This window comes from Callorhinus ursinus, unplaced genomic scaffold (genome assembly GCF_003265705.2).
Source record: "Callorhinus ursinus isolate GAN/ISIS: 27379988/994484 unplaced genomic scaffold, GSC_fseal_2.0 scaffold17, whole genome shotgun sequence".
Lineage (NCBI taxonomy): Eukaryota > Metazoa > Chordata > Mammalia > Carnivora > Otariidae > Callorhinus > Callorhinus ursinus.
The window spans coordinates 7,498,125-7,513,188 of NW_027397079.1; the positions used below are offsets into that span (position 1 = coordinate 7,498,125).

A 15,064-nucleotide genomic window follows, 5' to 3' on the forward strand; every position below is an offset into this window, starting at 1 on the left:
TGAAATCAGCAAGAGAAAATAGGTCCTTAGCCTACAAGGGAAGACAGATCAGGTTCACAGCAGATCTGTCCAGAGAACTGGCAGGCCAGAATGGACTGGAAGGATATATTCAACATGCTGAACGGGAAAAATATTCATCCAAGAATTCCTTATTCAGCAAGGCTGTCATTCAGAATAGGAGGAGTGATAGTTTTCCAGACAGACAAAAACTAAAAGAGTCCGTGACCAGTAACCCAGCCCTGCAAGAAATTCTCTGGAGACAAAAAGACCGAAAGCAACAAAGACTAGAAAGGAACACAGATTATCAACAGAAACACCAACTCTACAGGTCACACAATGGGTCTAAATTCATCTCTCTCAATAATCACTCTAATGTAAATGGACTAAATGCATTAATCAAAAGACATAGGGTATCAGAATGGATTAAAAAAAAAACCACTCATCTATATGCTGCCTATGAAAGACTCATTTTAGACCCAATGACACCACACCTGCAGACTGTGAGGGGGTGGAGAACCATTTCTCATGCTACTGGCCATCAAAAGAAAGCTGGTGTAGCAATCCTTCTATAACACAAATTGGATTTTAAACCAGAGACTGTAGTAAGGGATGAAGAGGGACGCTATATCATACTTAAAGGGTCTATCCAACAAGATCTAACAATTATAAATACATATGCTTCTAACTTGAGAGCAATTATATAAACCAATTAATAATAAAATTAAAGAAACACATTTGTAATAACATGTTAATCGTAGGGGACTTTTACAGCCCACTCACAGCAATGGACAGATGATCTAAGCAAAAGATCAAGGAAACAACGAAACGAGGGCTTTGAATGACACACTGGACCAGATGGACTTCACAGATACAGAGCATTCCACCCTAAAGCAACATAATACACATTCTTCTTGAGTGCGCATGGAACATTCTCCAGAACAGATCACATACTGGGTCACAAATCAGGTATCAACCAGTACCAAAAGACTGGGATTATTCCCTGCGTATTTTCAGACTACAGTGCTTTGAAAGTTGAACTCAATCACAAGAGGAAATTTGGAAGGAAGTCAAATACTTGGAGGTTAAATAACATCCTACTAAAGAATGAATGGGTCAACCAGGAAATTAAGGAAGAATTAAAAAAAATTTCATGGAAACAATGAAAACACAACTGTTCAAAACCTTTGCGATGCAGCAAAGAGGGAAGGTACATAGCAATACAAACATTTCACAAGAAAGAAGAAAAGTCTCAGATACACAAGCTAACCTTACACCTAAAGGAGCTAGAGAAAGAACAGCAAATAAAACCTAAACCAAACCGGAGATGAGAATTAATAAACAGAACAGAAATCAATGAAACAGAAACCAAAAGAACAGCAGAACAGATCAACAGAACCAGGAGCTGGTTCTCACAAGGAATTAATAAGATCAACAAACCCGTAGCCAGACTTATCAAAAAGAAAAGAGAAACGACTCAAATTAATAAAATCATGAGTGAAAGAGGAGAAATCACAACAAACACCAACGAAATACAATTATAAGAACATATTATGAACAACTATATGCCAACAGATTAGGTAATCTGGAAGAAATGGATGCATTCCTAGAAAGGTATAAACTACCAAAAAGTGAAACAGGAAGACACAGAAAACCTGAACAGACCCATAACCAGCAAGGAAATTGAAGCAGTAATCAAAAATCTCCCGGGGGGGAGGAGCAAGAGGGGGTAGGAGTAGGAGACCTAAAGCTGGATAGGGATCAAACCATTCAGAACACCTACAAACTCAACAGGAGATCGAAGAGAAGAATAGCAATTCTATGAACAGAAGAGCGACTACTTTCTGGAAGGTAGTATGTGTGGAGAAGTGAATCCAAGGTGACATATGGGAAGACCACAGGGGGAGGGGGCCTCCGTCGGCCGCTACCAGCAAGTGATACAGCAACAGAGCACAAAATCGGAACTTTTAGAAGTCTGCTCCACTGAGGGACATTGCTCCAGTCGGGGGTGGGGGGTGGAACACTCGCTGGGACAGTGTGGTCTCAGTACCCTTGGAGTCACAGAAAGACCAGGGGTGCCTGAGTGCAGCAGACCTCCCAGGTATCGGAGCGGGTAAGCCAGCAGCAAAGACAGAGCTGAGGAGTGGGCTCTCAGCTCAGGGTTGCCATAAACTGTGATCCACGGCACAGCTGGGCCACTGCTCTTTGAGCAGGGACCCAACAAGCGGCAGATCCGGGGAAACTCCCCTTCTTCCCCTGGGAGGAGTGGCGCAGGAGCCCGGTACAGGAATCTGCTGGGTCTGGAGACTCCAAACAGGGTCATGTGCCAGAGACAGAAATGCTTGGTCACAAGCCAGGTGAGCATGGAGTGTGGCTGAAGATCAGGGAGACGGGAGTGATTGACTGCTTTTCTCTGAGGGCGCACTGAGGAGTGGGGCCCCGAGTTCTCAGCTCCTCCAGGACCAGAGATAGGGAGGCTGCCATTTTCACTCTCGTCCTCCAAAGCTGTACGGAAAGCTTGCAAGGAACAAAAGCTACTGGGAACAAACCCGAGCAGATTACTTAGCCTTGCCCCTGGCAAGGGCAGTGCAATTCCGCCTCGGGGAAAGATATTTGAGAATCTCTGCAACAGGCCCCTCCCCAGAAGATCAGCAAGAATATCCAGCCAAGACCAAGTTTATCGATCAATGCGAATGGCAAAACCCCAGAGCTAGGGGAATACAGCACATAGAATTCATGACTTTTTCCCCATGATTCTTTAGTCTTTCAAAGTTAATTTTTTTTAATTTTCTTTTTTTTTCTGTATTTTTAGTTGAATTTTTCTTCCCTTTTTCAACCAACATCTTATCAATTCCTTTTTAAAAATCTTCTTCAGTTTTCATTTTCAGTCATATTTTATCCTTTATATAAACTTATTTTTCATATATATTTTAAGTTTTTCTTTACAACTTTGGGATATAGTTTCTTCTAACAGAACAAAATATACCCTAAATCTGGTGTATGATGTCCTAGTTTCCTGCCTGATCACATTCTCTTTTTGTTTTCATTCTTTTTTCAACCAACTTCTTATCAATTCCTTTTTAAAAATCTTTTTTAATTTTCATCTTTACATCCATATTCCATCCCTTCATTGTATTTACCTTATTTGTGTGTGTGTGTGTGTGTGTGTGTGTGTATACACACATTTTTCATTCTTTAAAATTTTGGGAGGCAATTTCCTCTAACAGACCAAAATACACCCAAAATCTAGTGTATGGCTCTGTTCTATCAACAGCCTGATCATATGTGTGTGTGTATATATATTTTATATATATATATTTTATTTCCCTTTCTTTTCCCCCTGGTTTCGATCTCTTCTGATTTGTTTAGTCTATATTTTTCTGGGGTCATTGTTACCCTGTTAGCATTTTATTCTCTCATTCATCTATCCTCCTCTGGACAAAATGATAAAATGGACAAAACCACCTCAAAAAAAGAACAAGAGCTAGTACCAACTGCCAGGGACCTAATCAATACACACATTAGTAAGATGTCGGAACTAGAGTTCAGAATGACGATTATAAAGACACTAGCTGGGCTTGAAAAAAGCATAGAAGGTACTAAAGAATCCTTTTCTGGAGAAATAAAAGAAGTAAAATCTAACCAAGTCGAAATCAAAAAGGCTACTACGAGGTGCAATAAAAAATGGAGACTCTAACTGCTAGAATAAATGAGGCAGAAGAGAGAATTAGTGATACAGAAGACCAAATGATGGAGAATAAAGAAGCTGAGAAAAAGAGAGATAAACAACTACTGGATCGCGAGGGGAGAATTCGAGAGATAAGTGATACCATAAAGCGAAACAACATTAGAATAATTGGGATCCCAGAAGAAGAAAGAGGGAGAGGGGCAGAAGGTATACTGGAGCAAATTATAGCAGAGAACTTCCCTAATTTGGGGAAGGAAACAGGCATCAAAATCCAGGAGGCACAGAGAACCCCCCTCAAAATCAATAAAAATAGGTCAACACCCCAAAATCTAAGATAAAACTCACAAGTTTCAGAGGCAAAGAGAAAATCCTGAGAGCAGCTCCGGACAAGAGGGCTGTAACCTACAACAGTGGAAACATTAGTTTGGCAACAGACCTATCCACAGAGACCTGGCAGGCCGGGAAGGACTGTCATGATATATTCAGGGTACTAACGAGAAAAATATGCAGCCAAGAATACTGTATCCAGGTAGGCTGTCAGTGAAAATAGGAGAAACAGAAAGCTTCCAGGACAAACAAAAACTAAGAGAATTTGCAAACACAAAACCAGCCCTACAAGAAATATTGAAAGGGGTCCTCTAAGCAAAGAAAGAGCCTACAAGTAACATAGACCAGAAAGGAAAAGAAACAGTATACAGTACAGTCACCTTACAGGCAATACAATGGCACTAAATTCATATCTTTCAATAGTTACCCTGAATGTAAATGGGCTCAATGCCCCAATCAAAAGACACAGGGTATCAGACTGGATTAAAAAACAAGACCCACTGATATGCTATCTGCAAGAGACTCATTTTAGATGCAAAGACACCTCCAGATTGAAAGTGAGGGGGTAGAAAAACATTTACCATGCTAATGGACGTCAAAAGAAAGCTGGAGTGGCAATCCTTGTATCAGACAAATTAGATTTTAAACCAAAGACTGTAATAAGAGATGAAGAAGTACACTATATCCTACTTTAAAGGGTCTATCCAACAAGAAGATCTTAACAATCATGTAAATATCTATGCCCCTAACATGGGAGCAGCCACTTATATAAGCCAATTAATAACAAAATCAAAGAAATACATCAACAACAGTACAAAATAGTAGGGGATTTTAATACCCCCCTCACTCAAATGGACAGATCATCTAAGCAAAAGATCAACAAGGAAATAAAGACTTTAAATGACACATTGGACCAGATGGACTTCACAGATATATTCAGAACATTCCAGCCCAAAGCAACAGAATACACATCCTTCTGTAGTGTACATGGAACATTCGCCAAAATAGATCACATCCTAGGTCACAAATCAGGTCTCAACAGGTACCAAAAGATTGGGATCATTCCCTGCATATTTTCAGACCACAGTGGTTTGAAACTAGAACTCAATCATAAGAGGAAAGTTGGAAAGAACTCAAATACATGGAGGCTAAAGAGGATCCTACTAAAGAATGAATGGGTCAACCAGGAAATTAAAGAAGAATTTAAAAAATTCATGGAAACCAATGAAAATGAAAACACAACTGTTCAAAATCTATGGGATACAGCAAAGGCGGTCTTAAGAAGAAAGCAGAGAGCAATAAAAGCCTTTCTCAAGAAACAAGGCAGATCTCAAATACAACAACCTAACCCTACACCTAAAGGAGCTGGAGAAAGAATAGGAAATAAAGCCTACACCCAGCAGAAGAGACATAACAAAGATCAGAGCAGAAATCAATGAAATAGAAATCAAAAGAACAGTAGAACAGATCAACAAAACTAGGAGCTGGTTCTTTGAAAGAATTAGTAAGATTGATTAACCCTGGCCAGACTTATCAAAAAGAAAAAAGACCTAAATAAAATCATTAATGAAAGAGGAGAGATCACAACCAACACCAAAGAAATACAGACAATTATAAGAACATATTACGAGCAACTATATGCCAACAAATTAGATAATCTGGAAGAAATGGATGTATTCCTAGAGAAATATAAACTACCAAAAAGTGAACCAGGAAGAAATAGATAACCTGAACAGACCCATAACCACTAAGGAAATTGAAGCAGTAATCAAAAATCTCCCAAGAAACAAGAGCCCAGGGCCAGATGGCTTCCCAGGGGAATTCTACCGAACATTTAAAGAAGAATTAATGCCTATTCTTCTGAAACTGTTCCAAAAAATAGAAATGGAAGGAAAACTTCCAAACTCATTTTATGAGGTGAGCATTACCTTGATCCCCAAACCAGCCAAAACCCCATCACAAAGGAGAATTGCAGACCAATATCCCTGATGAACATGGATGCAAAAATTGTCACCAAAATACTAGCCAATAGGTTCCAACAGTACTTTAAAAGAATTATTCACCACGACCAAGTGGGATTTATTCCTGGGCTGCAAGGTTGGTTCAACATCTGCAAATGAATCAATGTGATACAATACATTAATAAAAGAACAAGAACCATATGATCCTCTCAATAGATGCAGAAAAAGCATTTGACAAAGTACAGCATCCTTTCTTGATTAAAGCTCTTCACAGTGTAGGGATAGAGGGCACATACTTCAATATCATAAAAGCCATCTATGAAAAACCCACTGCAAACATCCTACTCAATGGGGAAAAACTGAGAGCTTTTCCCCTAAGGTCAGGAACATGGCAGGGATGTCCACTATCACCACTGCTATTCAACATAGTACTAGAAGGCCTAGCCTGAGCAATCAGACAACTAAAAGAACTAAAAGGCATCCAAATCGGCAAAGAAGTCAAACTCTCAATCTTTGCAGATGATATGATACTTTATGTGGAAAACCCAAAAGACTCCACCCCAAAACTGCTAGAACTCATATAGGAATTCAGTAAAGTGGCAGGATATAAAATCAATGCACAGAAATCAGTTGCATTTCTATATACCAACAAGACAGAAGAAAGAGCAATTAAGGAGTTGATCCCATTTACAACTGCACCCAAAGCCATAAGATACCTAGGAATGAATAAATCCTAACCGAAGAGGCAAAGAATCTATACTCAAAAAACTACAGAATACTCATGAAAGAAACTGAGGAAGACACAAAGAAATGGGAAAACGTTTCATGCTCATGGATTGGGAGAACAAATATTGTGAAAATGTCTATGCTACCGAGAGCAATCTACACATTTTAATGCAATTCTCATCAAAATATCAACTTCTTTCAAGAAATGGAACAAATAATCCTAAAATTTGTATGGAACCAGAAGAGACCCCAAATAGACAGAGGAATGTTGAAAAGGAAAAGCAAAGCTGTTGGCATCACAATTCTGGACTTCAAGCTCTATTACAAAGCTGTCATCATCAAGACAGTATGGTACTGGCACAAAAACAGAGAGATCAATGGAACAGAATAGAGAGCCCAGAAATGGACCCTCACCTCTATGGTCAACTCATCTTCGACAAAGCAGGGAAGAATGTCCAATGGAAAAAAGACAGTCTCTTAAACAAATGGTGTTGGGAAAACTGGACAGCCACTTGCAGAAGAATGAAACTGGACCATTTCCTTAGAGCACACACAAAAACAGACTCAAAATGGATAAAAGACCTCAATGTGAGACAGGAATCTATCAAATTCCTTGAGGAGAACACAGGCAGCAACCTCTTCGACCTCAGCCACAGCAATTTCTTCCTAGACACATCACCAAAGGCAAGGAAGCAAGGGCAAAAATGAACTATTGGGACTTCATCAAGATAAAAAGCTTTTGCACAGCAAACAGTCAACAAAACCAAAAGACAACTGACAGAATGGGAGAAGATACTTGCAAATGACATATCAGATAAAGGGCTAGTATCCAAAATCTGTAAAGAACTTACCAAACTCAACACCTAAAGAACAACTAATCTAATCAAGAAATGGGCAGAAGACATGAACAGACATTTCTGCAAAGACATCCAAATGGCCAACAGACACATGAAAAAGTGCTCAACACCCTCAGCATCAGGGAAATACAAATCAAAACGTCAATAAGATACCACCTCACACCAGTCAGAATGGTTAAAATTAACAAGTCAAGAAATGAGAGATGTTGGCGAGTATGCAGAAAAAGGGGAACCCTCCTACACTGTTGGTGGGAAGCAAGCTGGTGCAGCCCTCTGGAAAACAGTATGGAAGTTCCTGAAAAAGTTGAAAATAGAGCTACCCTACAACCCAGCAATTGCACTACTGGGTATTTACCCCAAAGATACAAATGTAGTGATCCGAAGGGGCACGTACACCCCGATGTTTACAGCAGCAATGTCCACGACAGCCAAACTATGGAAAGAGCCTAGATGTCCATAGACAGATGAATGGATAAAGAAGATATGCTATATATATACAACACAGTATTAGTGATCAAAAAAATGAAATCTTACCATTTGAAATAACGTGGATGGAACTAGAGGGCATTATGCTAAGCGAAATAAGTCAATCAGAGAAAGACAATTATCATATGATCTCACTGATATCAGGATTTGAGAAACAAGACAGAGGCTCATAGGGGAAGGTAGGGAAAAATGAACCAAGACAAAACCAGAGAGGGAGACAAACCATAAGAGACTCAATCTCAGGAAACAATCTGAGGGTTGCTGGAGGGGAGGAGGGTGGGAGGGATGGGGTAGCTGGGTGATGGACACTGGGGAGGGTATGTACTATGGTGAGCGCTGTGAATTGTGTAAGACTGATGAATCACAGACCTGTATCCCTGAAACAAATAATACATTATATGTTAATTAAAAAAAAAATCTCCCAGAGAGTGTCCAGGGCCAGAGGTCTTCCCAGGGGAATTCTACCAAAACATTTAAGAAGAACTAATACCTAGTCTTCTGAAGCTGTTTCAACAAAAAGAAATGGAAGGAAAACTTCAAAACTCGTTCTATAAGGCCAACATTACCTTGATCCCAAAACCAAAGACCCCACCAAAAAGGAGAATTACAGACCAGTATCTCTGATGAACATGGATGCCAAAATTCTCATCAAGATATTAACCAGTAGGATCCAACAGTACATTAAAAGGATTATTCACCACGACCAAGTGGGATTTTTTCCCAGTCTGCAAGAGTGGTTCGACATCTGCAAATCAATGTGATATACTATATTAATAAAAGAAAGGACAAGAACCATATGATCCTCTCAATGGACGCAAAAAAAGCATCTGACAAAGTACATCATCCTTTCTTGATTAAAACTTTCCACAGTGTAGGAATAGAAGGAACATACCTCAATATCATAAAAGCCATATATGAAAAGCCCACAGTGACTATCATTCTCAATGTGGAAAAACTGAGAGCTTTTCTCCTAAGGTCAGGAACACCACTTTCCCCACTGTTGTTTAACATAGTACTAGAAGTCCTAGCCTTAGCAATCAGACAACAAAAAGAAATAAAAGCCACTCAAATTGGCGAAGAAGTCAAACTCTCTCTTCGCAGATGACATGATACTTTATGTGGAAAACCCAAAAGACTCCACCCCAAAAATGCTAAAAGTCATACAGGAATCCAGCAATTTGGCAGGATATAAAATTAATGCAGAGAAATCAGTTGCACTTCTCTATACTAACAATGAGACAGAAAAAACAAAAATTAAGAATTGATCCCATTTACAATGGCATCAAAACCATAAGATAACTAGGAATAAACTTAACCAAAGAGGTAAAGGATCTGTATTCTAGAAACTACAGAACACTTATGAAAGAAATTGAGGAAGACACCAAGAAATGGAAAAACACTCCAGGCTCATGGACTGGAAGAATAAATACTGTTAAAATATCTCTGCTACCCAGAGCAATCTACACATTCAGTACAATCTCTATCAAAATACCATCTACATTTCTCAGAGAGCTGGAACAAACAATCCTAAAATTTGTATGGAACGAGAAAAGGCCCTGAATAGCCAGAGGAATGTTGAAAAAGAAAACCAAAGTTGATGACATCAAAATGCCTGACTTCAAGCTATATTACAAGGCTGTAATCATCAAGACAGCATGGTACTGGCACAAAGCAGACAAAGAGATCAATGGGACAGAGTAGAGACCCCAGAGATGGACACTCAACCCTATGGTCAATTAATCTTCAACAAAGCAGGAAACAATACCCAATGGAAAAAAGACAAGTCTCTTTAAGAAATGGTGTTGCGAAAATTGGACAGCTACATGTAGAAGAATGAAACTGGACCATTTTCTTACCCCATATACAAACATAAACTCAAAGTGGATGAAAGACTTAATGGTGAGACAGGCATCATCAAAATCCTAGAGGAGAACACAGGCCGAAACCTCCTCAACCTTGGCCACAGCAACTTCTTGCTAGACACATCTCCAAAGGCAAGGGAAACAAAAGCAAAAATGAACTATTGGGACTTCATCAAGATAAAAAGCTTCTGCAGAGCAAAGGAAACAACCAACAAAACTAAAAGGGAGCCTATGAATGGGAGAACGTATTTGCAAAAAACATATCGAATAAAGGATTAATAACCAAAATCTACAAAGACCTTATCAAACTTAACACCCAAAAAACAAATAACCAAGTTAAGAAATGGGCAGAAGACATGAATAGACACCTTTTCCAAAGAAGACATCCAGATGGCCAACAGACACATGAAGATGCTCAACATCACTCATCCTCAGGGAAATACAAATCAAAACCACAATGAGATACCACCTCATACCTGTTCAGAATAGCTAAAATTAGCACCACAAGAAACAACAGGTGTTGGCAAGGATGTGGCCAAAGGGGAACCCTCTTAACACTGTTGGTGGGAATGCCAACTGGTACAGCCACTCTGGAGAACAGTATGGAGGCTCCTCAAGAAGTTTAAAATAGAACTACCCCACCATCCAGCAACTGCAGTACTAGGTATTTCCCCCAAGGATACTAATGTACGGATTCAAAGGGGGACATGCACCCCGATATTTATCAACAATAGCCAAACTATGGAGAGAGCCCAAATGTCCATCAACTGATGAGTGGATAAAGATGTGGTGTGTATATATGCAATGGAATACTACTCAGCCATCAAAAAAAAATGAAATCTTGCCACTTGCAACAAGGTGGATGGAAGTAGAGTGTATTATGCTAAGTGAAATAAGTCAGAGAAAGACAAATCCTCTATTATCTCACTCATATGTGGAATTTAAGAACGAAAAGAGATGAACATATGGGAAGGGGGAAAGGAAAAAAGGACGGAGGGAAACAAGCCAAGAGACTCAACAACAGAGAACAAACTGAGGGCTTCTGGAGTCAGGTGGGTGGGAGACTGGCTAAATGGGTGATGGCTATTAAGGAAGGCACTTGTTATGATGAGCACTGGATGTTGTAAGTTAAGTGATGAATCACTGAATTGTACTCCAGAAACTAATATTGCATAGTATGTTAACTACCTAAAATTTAAATTTAGAAAAGAACTTACTAATTAATTAAAATCGGAAGCCAACCTTATACTTTATATTTTGGCTAATAGGAAAGAAAATGTTAACACACAACACAGTGTAGTAAATAGTTTCATCAGTATCTCATTTACAACTGAATTATACATTTAAGTGGCATTTCTACTGCTGCAGAGATAAAATCTTCTGGCTTTAAAAAAAAAAATCTTCTAGCTCCCACAATGAAATAATTCCAGTAAGGAGCACAATAAATAGTCCACTGTATCTCCTGTCATTTTAGTCATTTCTCAAAAAAAACCTGGCAGTCCTATTAGGTCTTGCATGTCATTTCCAACTCCCATGTGAAAATAAATGCTATTTCAAACCTTTGCTTTGACAGATGAATTTCCCTAGACTTGTCTTTCCTCTTTCATTCATCAGATAGTTGGTAACTTATTTCACAAATGAGGTAGGTAATTTTGGAGGTAGATGCTTTCAACCACTGACGTATTCCTGCACTCGCATATCCTGTTTATGCCATCTTCCCGTTAACAGGTGAGGAATTACTTTTACTCTCAGTTAGGTTGTTTATCTCTAACTCTATGTTTGAGTCCTGTTATTTCCTGCCATATCATGAATTTTACGTTATTACTTATAAAGTAATAACTTGACTCCCTCTCTATTTGATCGATCCTCTTAGCACTTAAATGTTAGGATACCTTCCAATCTGAAATTTGAATTAAAAAAGGAAGTGTTTCTGGGCTGCTGTTATGTCTAGCTGTTGCCTTCTTGTCTCCTTTAATCCACGGGAAAGGTGGGGCCCATTCATCAGCATTTGTCTTCATCTCACACTATCTCATCCCACTCGTCTTTTTTGGGGGGGGGGTCCCCATTAGTTCATGGGCATCATTCTTGCTGACATTAATTCATGGATGAGCCTCCTGAATGTTGAAAGTCCTGTACTGACAGGTCTATGCTGATAGGTGAGACTCAGTGAGGATGTCCTAGGACTGTCTGACCCTCCAGAAAAAATGTCAAAACCATGGTATAAGGCCGCAGTTATTATCTTGAAAAAAATGTGTAACCTATAGGGGCACCTGCGGGGGTAACTCAGTTAAACATCTGACTCCTGATTTCGGCTCAGGTCATGATCTCAGGGTCATGAGATTGAGCCCCACATCAGACTGCACTCAGAGTGAAGTCTGCTTGAGATTCTCTCTCTCCCTCTGCTGCCCCCTCCAACTGGAGTGGGCATGTGCTCTCTCAAATAAATAGATCTTTTTTTAAAAGAAGAAAAAATGTTTAAATTTTATACTTATTAAAGAAGTTTTGAAAATGAATGAACCAGTTGTTCAACTTTACAAATTGAGAAAGTAAAAGGAAGCAAGAGTTTAACTGACATTTCGTTTTACAAATAAGATAATTAGTAAAAGTTAAAAGAAAGATTAAATAAAAGATTAAAGAATGAAACAAGGAAACACTACATTCAAAAGGACACATGAAGAGCTTCTTTCTCAGGCAAGACCAATCTTGAGAGTCACTTCTGAGTGTGGAGATGACTTTTAGGGCTTCCAGCCCACAGAACACTTGGCTGTACTGCAGCCACAAACAAGAAGGAATTCGCTATGTGGCAAAGACAGTCCCCGCTGTTCGCTGAAACACTGGTGAATTCAGGAGCATTAAACTCCTGTATGAAGATCAACAGATGGATTTTTCTGCCTGTTTCTTCAGAACACACTCCTATGCTAGTGCAGCCCACGCAGTGTGGCAGCAGTGAGTACATGCGCTGGACCTATGCTCCCTTGAAAACACAGACCCCACAGTCTCTGCTAGTAGCTGCTGAGCACAGGGTCAGAGCAGACACCCGTTTCTCCTGCGCCGGAGCGTCTCAGTCTCTCTCCCATTCCTGGGTCCGAAGCCCCCCACACCACTCTTACTGCCTCTCCAGACTCCCTTCACACAGTCAGCGCGCTTCTGCCTCCCTCCTCCTCGGAGAGATGCTTCTGGGCTACGCTTGGTTTAAAAAGTCTGGACTTTTTTCAAGCTATCTTGCGACCCCCTGAGGAACAGCACTGTCCTCACAGGAACGACACGGCCTGGATGGGATAGTGTGGCAGGTTCTGCCCTTCACACCCCTACCCCAGAGGTTTCAGATCATATATCTCAATTCCTGAGCACGAGCCGCTTCTCTGTCATGGTTTTACTCACAATCTCTAATATTTAATTCCTCTTTTCCAGAACATCCTATTAAACTATCAAAAAATATGAAATTGAGAAGACCTAATTAGTAGCACTGGAAAACACTGAAAGAAGGTCAGCGATGGAGAGAGCTGAGTAATTTATTCCGTTATGAACAGACGGGCGCTCTTTCAACAAAGTTCCACAACAATCCAGCATGTCCTTGATCATTTCCAGAGACAGGGCAAAGAGAACATAAACGTACTCACCTGGGAAACAGTTCACAGCCCACTACGGTAAAAGGTCACCTGAGGGGAGAAAGAAGATGTGGAGTATTAGACGAACTGGTAAACTTTGGCTGTTAATACAAAAAGTTAAGCCCATCGGACCCACTTCCCTATCCTCAATTCTACCCCCGCTTTTTCTCGCCCCTCTCTTTGGCTCTGTTTCCCTGGTTCTCCCCTGGTCTCCCTCTTTCCCCTGATCCTTCTGCCCCAACTCCACATTCCCAGGAAGAGAATGAAGATGCCCCTGCCCAGGGAAAGCACACTTTCTGGTGGCACAGCCAGTGGGAAAGGATGGGACAGAACAAGGGGTGTCAGAGGACCGGGGCGGTGAGCGCCTCAGCACGGGGCTTCCCCGGGGAGGTGACTGTGGAGGGGCCCGAGGAGCAACCAGGCCGACCCCGAACGACGGGGGGAGGAGGACTCAGGACTGCGTCTACAGGATTCGGCGCCAAGCGAAGCGTCCTGGTGCCGCCCTCCCGGTGCCGCGAAGGGCGAGAACCCACCTCGCGCGTGGGGACTTGGCACGCGCGGGGTGCGGAGGGGAGACGGTGCAAAGAACAGAAGTAGAAGAGTTGGGGCGGAGACTGCCTGGGAGCCAGCCTACCGGAAACAGACGCGGATCCAGACCAGCAGCACAGCGTCTAGCGACCGGGCGGGGCTCCCCGCGGGCGCGGCTGGCGGAGGTGGGGGCTGTAAGGTTCGCGAGGCCCGGGACTCCGGGCGTGAAAGACGCAACGCTGAGGGCAGCGACGTGCGAGGCACAACTGGAACTGCTGAAACTCACGCCAGCGCGGACGCCCTTCCATCCGGGAAATCTGCTTCCGGGTGGGCCGGAAACGGCGAGCGCGGGTGGGGCGGGGCCTGGAGGGAGGGGCTTGTGCGAGGCGGGCGCGTGCCTCCGCCCCACCTCCAGGTCGTTTCGAGTCTGCGCGTACTTCCGCCCACAGGGCCTGGGGGATGTGCGAGGTTGTTCTGTGGGCGGGCTGCCCTACTCTGCTTCAAGTTAATGGTTCAGGTACTCTGAGGTAACAGCTTAGCGTTGGCGCCAGCAATGTGGAGTGCGGAGCTACTTCCTTCTCAGCAGTTTGAGAACGGCTTAAATAAAAAACCCTTTGTGCGTGCCTGTGGGTCCGCGGGCTCGGAGGGGCGGCCCGGGTGCGGAGACGTCTGTGCGCAGATGCCGGCGGTGTGCGGGGCAGGGACGTCTGCAGCTCCACCTGTTAAATGTCTGTTTCTTTTTCGGTGGGACGAGTGTGAACGCCGAACTCACCTGTGCGAAACCACAGACGGTAGCTTCCGTTTACCCTCCCTGCTCGCGGGGCGGCGGAAGGACTTCGCGGGCCCAGCATCGGGCAGTGAGGGGGCACGGCCGAGGCCTTGGTGTGATTGCGCACATCTGGAGAGTATGTATAAATTCAAATACCTTTGAGCCAAATGTGCATGACATCAGCAAATTGCCTGAGTTACTACATTTCATATTTTTTATCTTTACTCCGGAGTTACCCGAAAGAACATTTTTAAT

At 41.9% G+C, this 15,064-nt stretch overlaps 1 protein-coding gene across 7 annotated transcripts in view; it reads right to left on the reverse strand.

Annotated features, from left to right (window-relative positions):
* Positions 1–14,362, reverse strand: part of LOC112834616 (uncharacterized) — a 36,240-nt gene extending 21,878 nt beyond the window's left edge. For 5 of the 7 annotated variants that reach the window (XM_025886072.2, XM_025886068.2, XM_073902263.1 and 2 more), the window contains exons 1-2: positions 14,147–14,362; positions 13,525–13,563 (exon numbers count right to left, since the gene is read on the reverse strand). The gene's annotated coding sequence lies outside the window, so the exon portion shown is untranslated. The other 2 variants (XM_025886069.2, XM_073902264.1) reach the window with 2 other exon arrangements.
* Positions 14,363–15,064: the final 702 nt, after the last annotated feature.